The sequence below is a fragment of the Eschrichtius robustus genome, chromosome X, assembly GCF_028021215.1.
Source record: "Eschrichtius robustus isolate mEscRob2 chromosome X, mEscRob2.pri, whole genome shotgun sequence".
NCBI lineage: Eukaryota > Metazoa > Chordata > Mammalia > Artiodactyla > Eschrichtiidae > Eschrichtius > Eschrichtius robustus.
This window is the reverse complement of record NC_090845.1, coordinates 2,811,858-2,824,240: the sequence shown is the minus strand read 5'-3', so window position 1 is coordinate 2,824,240 and position 12,383 is coordinate 2,811,858. Positions and strand designations below refer to the sequence as shown.

The 12,383-nt window shown below is 43.2% G+C and overlaps 1 protein-coding gene across 2 annotated transcripts in view; it reads left to right on the top strand.

Annotated features, from left to right (window-relative positions):
• PRKX (protein kinase cAMP-dependent X-linked catalytic subunit) overlaps window positions 1-3,610 on the top strand; it is a 109,562-nt gene extending 105,952 nt beyond the window's left edge. For both annotated transcript variants that reach the window (XR_011072244.1, XM_068533154.1), the window contains one exon: window positions 1,488-3,610. The gene's annotated coding sequence lies outside the window, so the exon portion shown is untranslated. The remainder of the gene's footprint in view (window positions 1-1,487) is intronic.
• The last annotated feature ends 8,773 nt before the right edge of the window (window positions 3,611-12,383 follow it).

Genomic DNA, 12,383 nt, shown 5'->3' with positions numbered 1-12,383 from the left:
CAGCTACAGGATGAGGTCTTAAAAGCATTTTTTTTTTTTTTACATCTTTATTGGAGTATAATTGCTTTACAACGGCGTGCTAGTTTCTGCTGTATAAAAAAGCGAATCAGCTATACATATACATATATCCCCATATCTCCTCCCTCTTGCGTCTCCCTCCCACCCTCCCTATCCCACCCCTCTAGGCGGTCACAAAGCACCGAGCTGATCTCCCTGTGTTCTGCGGCTGCTTCCCACTAGCTATCTATTTCACATTTGGGAGTATATATATGTCCATGCCACTCTCTCACTTTGTCCCAGCTTACCCTTCCCCCTCCCCGTGTCCTCAAGTCCATTCTCTACATCTGCGTTTTTATTCCTGTCCTGCCCCTAGGTTCTTCAGAACCATTTTTTTTTTAAGATTCCATATATATGTGTTAGCATACGGTATTTGTTTTTTCTCTTTCTGACTTCATTCTGCTATTGTTAAGTTTATTCCACACTGTGCCCAAGTTAAGGCAAGGCTTAATCATTGTTCGTCTCTTGACCTTATGTACAAAACAGAAATAGAGTCACAGACGTAGAAAACAAACTTATGGTTACGGGGGGTAAGGGTGGGGGAGGGATAAATGGGGAGATTGGGATTGACATATACACACTACTATATATAAATAGATAACTAATAAGGACCTACTGTACAGCACAGGGAACTCTAGTCAATACTCTGTAATGACCTATATGGGAAAAGAATCTTAAAAAAAGTGGATATATATGTATATGTATAACTGATTCACTTTGCTGTACAGCAGAAACTAACACAGCATTGTAAATCAACTGTACTGCAATAAAAAATTTTTTGAAAAGAGAAAAAAATAATTATTTGTCTCTTAATTTGGCTTAGAAAAGGCTAATTTTCTTGTTAACAGCAGGCAAAAAAGAACAGCAAGATATTCTACTTCATCCTTGCACTCGAGAAAATGCAGCATGTTCTTGATGAGATCCTTCTGGGTGAAAAGTTGCTGATGTGAACAAAAGCAAGGGGGGCAGGGGAGGGTGGATTACCTCAACTAAGACAAATTTGCTAAAGAAAGAGTAAAATCAAAAGTCTTTTTTTTTTTTTGAAAGAGTATTCTTTTCTCCAAATTGACCCAATGTAAATGTAATTTTTCGTGTCCGACGGGGCAACCTTTGTGGGCTGGCACCTGAAACATAAAGGCTGGGTCCCTAAACTTGAGAAAATGAGCTGCAGGGATGGAGCCCGAGGAAAATGATGACACCCGTGGAAATGCCGTTGATGCCTTTAACCGCAAACAGCTGTCCTTTGCAGACCACTGGGCGATGGTCACCAGTTTGCAAATGTTAGGTGTGGTTGGTCCAGAAAAAGGCATCGTGCTGACTTTATTATAAACTGTTCTTGGGAAAAGGCAAAGGCCATATGGAACTAGAAAGACCCAGTATCTGACACGGATTGCAAACATCTCTCCGACTTAGCTTTGTGTTGTTTGCAGCGATTTTACTGATACTTTCCAAAGGACGGCTTGAGTCCCAGCATCTGTTTCCCCATCAGCTGGAACATCCGGGCGTGAATCCCACAGGCGTCTTCATCTGATGCTCAAGGAGGCTCCAGATTGCACAGAAAACCCGAATTGATCCTCCTCTCTGGAAAATGTGGATCCCCGTCTGCAGAGAGAAACACACGTGGCTAGACAGCGTCCCCTAAAAGATTTCAAGGGGCAGATTGTACAAGGATCCGATAAACCCCTTACCGTTCATGCTGGAGATATTCACAGCGCATTTCTCACTGCTTTCGAGAAGGTAACATTTGCTGAAGACTTTGACATATTAAAAATGTATTTAAAAAGCTGATATGAATTGCGCTTTGGCTCATCTCTAGAGTGTGTGCGTTTGGGACTGATTGTCACACGATCCGTCTGCACCAACAAATGTGCAGGGTATGGGTTTCAAAAAGGAGAACGGACTCGAGCAGGGTTGTATGTGGGCATCAGAAGGAGATTTCTTTGGAATGGTATTGTTTTCCTTCCACATCATCTCTCGCTTGATAGCACAATGTTGATACATGATGTATTAAACCCCTCAGCTGGAATGCTTGAGATATGACCGTCTGAGTCTCATCCCCCGAGGCCGGTGGGAATCAGAAGTCCAGCCCAGCCACAGGGAACACACACGGCCCTTTCCTTAGCCCACAAAGCACGCCTCGCCCGACACAGGAAGGGCAGCCTGCGTTTTCTGCTCTGGATCCATCAGCTTCTCAAGCCATAGGGCTGGAGGGCCATTCGGCCAACATGCGGCCAAGAATCTTGCAAGGTTCTGTAGCAACTTTCACTAAAATCGGCGTGGGTGTGAGCTGTGAATCCCTCATTGGAGATCGGGTTTGCCCTAAAATTATAGCATCGAATGTATTTGCATCACTTTATAGGATCGGAAAGGATCTCCAGCTGAGGAATCTCTTCCTCAGTTCTGAGCAGGAATATAGGCATGAATGCTACCGTGCTTCGAACATCAAGGCATCATAATGATGATGTGGACCTAAAACTTCCTCTGGGGACTTGGATGTGCTGTAACCTCCTTCCTCCTTCAGATGACATCTCATGCATCAAGGACAATCCTGTAAGGGTCAAGACACAAAACAAACAAAGAAAAAAAAACCCACCCGCAGTACGATAACATCTGGAGTGGAATTAAAATACGTTTGTTTGTTTTAAACATCTTTATTGGAGTATAATTGCTTTACAATGGTGTGTTAGTTTCTGCTTTGTAACAAAGTGAATCAGCTATACATATACATATATCCCCACATATTCAGTGTGAAAAACACTGGGAAGAGTATCATCTCTCAGAAGTTCACATGATCAAGACAAGATTTCCGTCCAGATGCGTCAATGGCTTCTGGTTTCAACAGAATCGAGTATGTACCTCTTCGTTTCAGTGACAAAGCCTTCGAAAATGGGTCCGTTCCTACACGTATTATTAGTATTATCATTATTACTGACTTTTTTTTTTTTAATTATTTTTAAACTTTTTATTATTTTTCAGTGGAAGTATAGTTGGTGTACAATATAGTGATTCACAGTTTTTAAAGGTTATACTTCACTAGTAGTTATTAGAAAACATTGGCTCTATCCCCTGTGCTGTACAATGTGTCCTTGTGGCTTATGTATTTTTATACATAGTAGTTTGTATCTCTTAATCCCCTTCCCCTATATTGCCCCTCCCCGCTAACCTCTCCCCACTGGTAACCACTAATTTGTTCTCTAGATCTGTGAGCTTGCTTCTTTTTTGTTATATTCACTAGTTTGTTTTCTTTTTTAGATTCTGTCTGACTTATTTCACTTAGTATAATGCCCTCCAAATCCATCCATGTTGCTGTAAATGTCATTATTTCATTCTTTGTTTGTGGTTGAGTAGTATTGCATTGTATATATACACCACATCTTTATCCATTCATCATTATTATTGGCTTATTATTCCAGTAACCTGCCCTCCATGACACCTGAATTCGATGTTTTTTGCTTTTCTGTAAACATGCTTCATGCCTTGCTTTGTTCCCATGAGTTTCCTCATAATGCTGATTCTCCGTGTCTTGTGTGCAAATAAAATCCATTTTTCAACAGCGGGTACAAATGGGTCTTCCTCCGTAAACCCATCTTGGGTTCCTAGCAAGCTCTCTCCTTTTCCCGTCGTGTGTGGTTTATATAGCTCGTACCCAGGTATCACCTGCCAGCTTCTAGTACCTTATTTCCCCAGTGAACCGTGAATCCCAAAGGTACATGAGTAATGGGACAAACATCCCACCAGCTGAAGCCATTGAAGACATAACTCATCTCTAAGAACAGTCATTCTTCTGGACACGTGGTGTCCAGAAGGAGCAGCTTGAACTTCCATCTTTAAAACTTGCTTCTATGGCAGAAATGAACGTTCAGACGGTTGAAACGTAGGGGGAGCCTCTTTGTCGCCAACAGTGTGGGTTCAACCGTGTAGAGAGGTGACTTGATCCATTGCATGTCGCGCCCAAGCCATGAGAACGGCGGAGCGGCCGCTGGATTCCTCCCTGGTGAGCTTTCTTCTGCCCTGTTGGGGCCCTTTCCTTGACAGACCCGGACAAGCCTCCTATCAAGAACCCCCCTCTGTACGGACAAAACACACAATACTCCTTCTCCTTTCTCTTTCAAGAGCTCTCTGGCTTTTGCGTTAGATCTAGTTGTGGGATTTTTCTCCCTTCTTGTGGCATCATGAATCTCACGGTCTAGAAAAAGTGGACTGAAATCTAGACCAGACTCTGGGTGCATCTTCTATATCTTGAGCAAAATCGAATTCTTCACAGGGAACCACGCTGCCTTCGTGTTCAGGACCATCGTGAATTGAATAGAGTTGGTGTGATGAACTGTCACATCTTAATGGAAAAACCGCAAGACGTAATCGACCACCTTTGGTTTTTCGTGCCTCCTTTTTGCAGGACATTTGATCTACGATGTTGCATCAGTGAGTTCTTAAAATACATGCGTTCGGGTCACCGTGACGAAAATGCGTACTTCCAGCTCATTCATCCCCGACTCCTGAAGAGGGCGCCTCTACCTGCTCTCCCTCTGCTCCCCGTTCACCAGCCACTTCTGTAAATCTATGAACCGTGTTCCCAAATGTGCAGTGTTCTCATCTCCTGTCTGGACAAACCCCTCCATCTGTCTAACCCCTTCCCCTCCTTCCACTCTTGACTTCTTCCACCAAGCCTTCCAATGCACGGCTGGGAGCCTCCCTTGGGTTTCTTTAGCAAGTCTCGGCTTTCTGATAAAACCTTTCCCCGGGACACTACGCTGCTCTCCTGTTCTGTATCACACGCAGTGATGTGCGGATATATCCTAGGAACTGTCCTCAGCCGGTACTGGGGAACTGGGGTTGAGAGCTCATGCCAATTTCCCTGCACCATGGCCAACTCCAGGATACCCACGTGACGTCGTGGAACAGGGAGCTGGGGAGAGACGGGCACCCTTGGTTCTCCCAGCTCTAACCCAAATCCCTGCCCCTGCCCTGCCTGGCAATCAACAACACAGCTCACGGTCTGCTCACGGTCTGGTGATTTGTTCCGTTCCTTTGCTTTTGTGGTGGGTGCAGTGATGGTTTTCCCCACTGAACATGTCTACCTCCTTGTCCCCGGAACCTCTGAATATATCTGGTTATGTGGCCAAATAAAGGGTGCTGATGGGATGAAGGTTGTTCATTAATTGGCCCTGAAAATAGGGAGATGATCATGGGTCATCCCGGTGGGCTGGGCGGAATCACTTCCTAAAAGGGGAGGAGGGAGACGGGAGACCAGAGTGAGTCTAGGTGAGAAGGGCTCAACCCACGCTGCTGGCTTTGAAGACAGAGGAAGGGGCCCCAAAGCAAGCAGCCAGCAGCCTCCAGAAGCTGGAAAAGGCAAGGGAACAGATTGATCCCTGGATCCTCCAGAAGGAACGCAGCCCTGCCCGCACCTTGATGTTAGCTCCGTGACATCTGCCCCGGACCTCTGACCTCTACAATTGCCAAATAGTAACTCTGTGTTGCTTAAACTCACAAAGTTTGGGGTCATTTCTCACAGCAGCTCTAAGAAACTAACATCGCTTCTGGTCTTGGTGAGTGTGGGCCAGTTACTTAAATTCCCTGAGCACCAGTTTGCTCAATGTAACAAATCCTGGATTTGCTTGTAATGCTGTGAATCAGCAACTGGGTCTGGGCTCCACTGGGACGTCCTTCTGCTGGTCTTGACTGGGGTCAGTTTTGGAGCTGCCGTCCTCTGGATGGTCTGGATGAGAATGGATGGTCTAGAGCAGATGCACATATATGCCTATTGGGTGATTCCATCCGTCAGCCTAGACAAGGGGCTCCAGCTTGGGTCACCCATCGTTGGTTAAAACTGCCGGGTGACTATGGCCATGTGACACACCCTGGACAAGACCAAGAGAAAGGCAACCGAGTTGAGCCCAGTCTAAGCGGCCAACCCATAGAAACATGAGCAAGTAAAATGGTGGTCATCTTCGGTGACTAAGTATTGGGGTTGGTTGTTACCCGGTGATAGATCTCATAAGGATCCTTAACGAACAAGCAGCTAATTTCATGGAAGCTTGGGACCTCTCATGCCTTCTGTTTATAATTAATTCTAAGATGGAGGAGAAGTCACCCTTGGATCTCGTGGGGTTGGAAGTGCCATGAGGGTCAAGGGGAGACTTTGGGCAGGTAGAAGCTCGTTTTAGCTGCTGTACATTCATGGGTGGGTACATCCCTCCAAAGTGGCTCAGTTGTAGAGTTGGACCAAGGTCAGCTTGGGTTTCTGAAGGGAATTCCCTTAGAATAGGGGAAGTTGAACAGAGGGAAAAGAATGTATTTGTTTTAGACAAGATTTCTTTATTACTTGACTTGGATTTTGTAAAATGACTTTGCTGCCTAATCCAAGGTGGTGACCCAGCCAATTTCCCCTGCATTAAGTTTTCCAACCAAGCACTGAAAATGTCCCTGGTTAAGATTCCACCTTGTGTAAAGAACAAAGACACAACGTTTTGGCTTTTGTTGGGAGTTGGGTGTCTGAACCGTAATTAAAGCTTTTTAAATGTTTCTCTTGGGTAATTAATATTTTTTCATTGATCTTCTCATTTTTATCCTTCATCTTCTTAACACTGAAATGCTTGTGTAATCTCGGGGAGAATCAGTCTGTTTCTGATTTATTTTATATTAACTCACTGAATATTTTTTCTATGTACAAAAAGTCTTCTGAGAGCATTTAATATACTATTTTGATCTTTCTTCACTAAAAGCATGAAGCCATATTTTTTTTTCTAAGGGTACAAATCTGGAAGAAATTTAAATTAGATCAAAACAGCAAACTCATGAAGTTTTAGAATGGTTTCTAAACTTGGAGAAAAAAATTTCTCGAGTCTCTTTTATTTTAGGAGAAAGTCAGATTTGGACTCCCTGGCGTTGCACGAAATGTACACGCTTTTTTTCAAAAATCTGCATATGATTCCCTGTTACATGAGGCATTGATTTTTCCTACCAATCCTGTGTAACCTCATTAAAACATTCAAAAATATGTAAATAATCTCAGTGATAATTTTAAGTTTTTTTTTTCCCTCGGACGTAAGGAGATACTTAAAAGATATATAGGATTTAAATCTCGTGATGATTTTTCAGGAAAATTGGATCGTGTTTCTTCCAGTGAGAAAGTAGGCATTGAACAAAATAAGGAAAAACAGAGATATGAAAATGAAATTTACGTCCAGTTCTTTACACATATGTCAGTGGAGGAGACCCGTGGAATCAGGGACACAAATTGTTCCCCCCCTCCACTAGCAAATATCAGAAAAGTCCCCCAGAGCACCCTGATACGTGCACATGTGTGCCGGGAAGCCTTCTAACAAAGCACACTTAAATTCCTTCGCCCTGAAATAGAACCAGATGCGCTGGATTCATGGTGGGGGAAGGTCTGGCTGAAAAGACACTGCAGGACTTCTATTTTATTGTACATTATGCTCAGGGGACTTTTAGGAATGGGCTGCCTGAAAGCCATTTTCTGGAGCTGGAAGTATACTCCCTGTGTATTGTGGGTTGGATCATAGGAGTTAAAAATGAGCGCCGTCATTTACGACTCCTTCAGTGGCAGTTGTAGGAAGAACTAAGTAGTGAGAGCATTTACTTGGACGTTTACGGAGTGGTTATTGTTGACAACGCTGGGCCCGGTATGGGGAAAACAAGTTGAGGAAAACCCGTGTGCCTGTCGGGTGCTTTCCATGGGTTTCGGGGCGGGGGGGGGGGCTTGGGAGGGATGGACAGACGACCACCAACCAGAGTGGACAGGATAAGGGATGGAACCAGAGGTGTTGGGGGGACAGGGAGGGAGAAGGGGCTCTGCAAGGCCAGGGTGCAGGGGTGGGAGGCTGGGGTGGGCAGAGGGAACAGGGGAGGCGTCCCAGGCACGCCCCCAGCAGGGCGGGTGCAGGAGTGAATCAAAAGGGAATCAGACCCATCACCAAGTCCTCCAAGAGCCATTTAGGCAATTACCAAGTCACCCATTTCACCCCCCAAAAATGTTGCATTTTAAGTACTTGGACGTTTTACAAATTATCTATCTATCTATCTATCTATCTATCTATCTATCTACCTATCTATAAGTATATATAATTTGAAAATAAATAGATAAGTATAAATAGAATAGATAGATCATAATATATAATATGAAAGAGAGTAGCTAGGTTAGATAAATTGTAGATAGGTAGATAGACATAGATATATAGCAGATTGGTGACAGATGTTAGCTAGGTAGCAAGCTATCTAGTTACCTAGATAATAGAAACAAGTAGGTAGATAGATGCATAATTAGATAGATAGATAGATTAGATAGGTAGATAGGTAGATGACAGAAATAGACAATAGGTAGACAGGTAGAGAGATTATAGAAACATGTAGGTGATAGATGATAGAAACAGATGATGGATAGAAAGATAGATGGTAGAAATAGATCAGTGAAAAAGATAGGTGATAGATACATACATACATACATACGTACGTCCAGAGATGATAGAAATACATCTACCTACATAGAGAATAGGTAGATAATAGAAGCAGGTGGTAGATAGATGATAGAAACTGATGATAGAAAGATGATAGAGATAGATAGATAGATAGATAGATAGATAGATAGATGATTTTAACAGCTCTCAAAGATTTTGGTGAATGTTTGACCATTTTTACTGTTCATGAAGTGTATGGCAATTCCTATCACATCGGATGATTAAAGATGAAGAAGCCCAGTAGCTGTTCCTTGACCGGTTTTATTTTATTTCCCTAAAAGCTCTCCAAGGGATGTCTGATTATCTGTGTCCCAGCTCTCAGCTGCTACCAAGGAGTGAGCTGGGCAGACCGTCCCTCTGCCCCAGGAAGGACAGACACAGACAGTCAGGTGAATGAGCAGCCAGCCCAGCCTGCAGCTCTGCTTCCCGGGGGTCTAGGAATCGATCCTCTGATGAACTGGCTTTTGGAGCCTTGACCTGAGGCCAGGAAGGAGGGGACGAGAAGATGGGGCAGGTCAGAGGCAGCCGTTCTGGGGGCTGCAGTCAATGGTGGGGCTGTGGCTGGTGGCGACAGACGGGGTCTGGGTGAGAAACCCGGCTTCCTTCTGGAAATGATGGGGACCTGCATGGGTCCGAGGGACCCTGCACCATCAGATGTCTGTTATAACTTTCTCAGTTTTCTCTGAGAAGGAGTGTGCTGCCTGCTGTGTACCACGCCCCAAATTCCCCAATATTCCAGGTTGGTGACCAGGACGCTTTCATTCCCGCCTTTCAACTCACACTTTTTAAATTGAAATGTATTTGACGTGTAACATTGTGTGAATTTCAGGTGTGTAACATGTTGACCTGACACATGTAATCGCACATTCTGCCCTTGTAGGCACAGTTAGTGTCTTTGTCACATCATATAATGATTGTTTCTTTTTTTGTGACGGACATATTAAGATCTAGTCTCTTAGCAAGTTTGATGTTTATAACACCGTATTGTCTGTAATCACTACGTTTTGCATTAGATCTCCAGGAGTTATTGATCTCCTGGTCAGACATTTATACTCTTAACCATCTCCCCAATTCACCCACCCACCCCACCCCCCCCAGTTCTTCATAACCGCCGTTGTACTCTGTATGTTTACAAGGTCAGCTCTTTTTGAGATTCCTTACATAACTGAGATCAGATAGTATTTGTCTTTCTCTCCCTAACTTATCTTACTTAGCATAATGCCTTCGAGGTCCATCTGTGGTGTCACCAATGGCAGAATTTCCTTCTTGCTAATGGCTCAAGTGTTATTCCATTGTATATACACCACATCTTCTTTATCCATTCATTCGAGACGGACCCTTAGGTGGTTTCCGTGTCTTGGCTACTGTGAATAAGGCCGCCAGGAACATCGGGGTGCAGCTATCTCTTCAAGATCCTGTTTTCATTTCCTTTGAGTAGTTAACTCCTGCTTTTGACTCTCCAGGATTGAGATACGTTTGCAGAGGAATCTGAGATGCTTTTCTGAGAATAACATTCACTTCAAAAAATAAAGGAGGTTTTAAAGCTCGCCGTTCTGTTAAACATCCGTCGCATAAGTGTCACGCTCCAGTTATTTCTAAATATATTCTTTAGCTCACGGTTTCTGAGTCTCGGTGCTGTTGACATTTTGGGTCGGGTAACTCCTTGTTGTGGGGCGTCCTGGGCCCTGTGGGGTGCGGACCAGTTTCCCTGGTCTCCACCCGCCACGTGCCAGGGGCTCCCCTCCCCCCAGCGCGACAACCAACAATGTCTCCAGACGTTGCTGAGTGTCCGCTGGTGAAGACAGTCACCCCTCTTTGGAGACCACTCCTTGATTAACCCTTTAGGCCATAAAACACTGTTTTCTCCCCGACATGCGTAACTGAAGAATGTAGTGATGACTAATGCAGAATTAATACGGTCGGGTGGATATCATTTGAGTTTTTGTTAGGTTATTCACTGACACAAAAAGCATGGTGGATGCCACTTGAAGAACATGGTCTTTGGTGACCTTTTTCTAAATTATTTTTTTTAATTGCAGTATAGTTGGTTGAAAATGTGGTAGTTTCGGGTGCACGGCACAGTGATTCAGTTATGTATATATATTCTTTTTCAGATTATTTCCATCATAGTTTATTACAAGATATTGAGTATAGTTCCCTGTGCTATACAGTAGGTCCTTGTTGTTTATCTGTTTTATACATAGTAGTGTGTGTCTGTTAATCCCAAACTCCTAATTTGTCCCTCCCCGCATTCCCCTTTGGTGACCATAAGTCTGTTTTCCGTCTTTGAGTCTGTTTCTGTTTTGTAAATAAGTTCATATGTATCATTTTTTAAAATTCCACATATAAGTGATATCATATGATATTTGTCTTTGTCCGACTTCACTTAGTATGATCACCTCTAGGTCCATCCATGTTGCTGCAAATGGCGTTATCTCATTCTTTTTTTATGGCTGAGTGGTATTCCATTGTGTGTATATATTTTGGTGACCTTTTAATTAGGTTTCCAAACCGCTGACTTTGGGGAAAATTAGGAAGATGACTGGTTCTACAGATTTGCTATACAACATCATGCCTATGGTCACTACTGACGAATCGTATACTTAAAAATGTGTTAAAGAGGGTAAGCCTCAAGTGGTGTTCTTACCACAGTGAAGTAAAAGTAAAAAAAAAAAGAGAAATTCTCTTAAACTCGGGAAGGAAGACGCAGTGTGTGCTTGTCTTGTGCAGGTGCCTTGGGGTGTGTTACTAACAAGTGGAAGTTATCCCCGTAGCAATGTGCTCATGTTACCATCAGGTTCTATACTGAGAGAAAAAATAAACAGGCTGATACCTCTGCCATTGCCACAGCGGATAAAGTGTTAGCTATACGTGTAGATATCTCTCTGTCTATCTATGATCTCTGTCATCTACATATCTATGTATGTATGTAACTATCTACCTATTCCTCTATCACCTATCTATCTATATGTATTTATCAATCTATGTATCTATCAATCTATCATCTCTACCATCTATCTATTCATCTATCACCTATCTATATCTATCTATCTATCATCTATCGTCTCTCTATCATCTATCTATATCTATCTATCATCTATCATCTATTATCTATCTATATCTATCATCTGTCTGTCTACCATCTATCTATCATCTATCTATCACCTATTTATCATCTATCTATCTATCTATCTATCTATCTATCTATCTAAAACATCTCCTTTCCAATACATGGCAAACAACAATAAAACAGGGGGTAGATGAGTTTTTACCGTAGCTTTGACAATCCAGAAACCTGCCTCGGCCGCTTTGTCCGTGGCAGTTGTTTCCATAACCTCCTCCACCACCCTCACCCCTGAAAGCGTTGCCGCTCATCTTCAGTGCAGCTCTGAAGGCACAGGTAGCCATTGGCGGCCCCTAGTTTTGGAAATACATTTTCCCCTAAAACGTGGTTAATTGCCTCCAAAGTAGGATAATGAAATCCGAGTGAAAGCATTGCATTTCCCTCAATGCTTTTTTGTGTAGACGCAGAATCCTAATATTATCACAACTCCAGACGCCTGCCTTGACATCCTTATAGAAATTCCGCACGTTTTTGAGCTTCTCTCTATATGTTCTTATAAACCCTTTGGCAGTCAGATCACCACTGGGGGAAGATATTGCATGTATTTTCCTGCTTTTCCCTTAACCTCGTAAGACTGCAAGTCTGTTGGTTCGGTTGGTTTCCAACATGTCCCCTCCCAGCAATATGTGATGCAAACTCAGGTTTCACACAGAGGTTTCTAACATGTGCTTCCCTCTGTTTCCTAAGTTTTCAAGAGTCATATAATTTATTATGTGGCAGGTTAA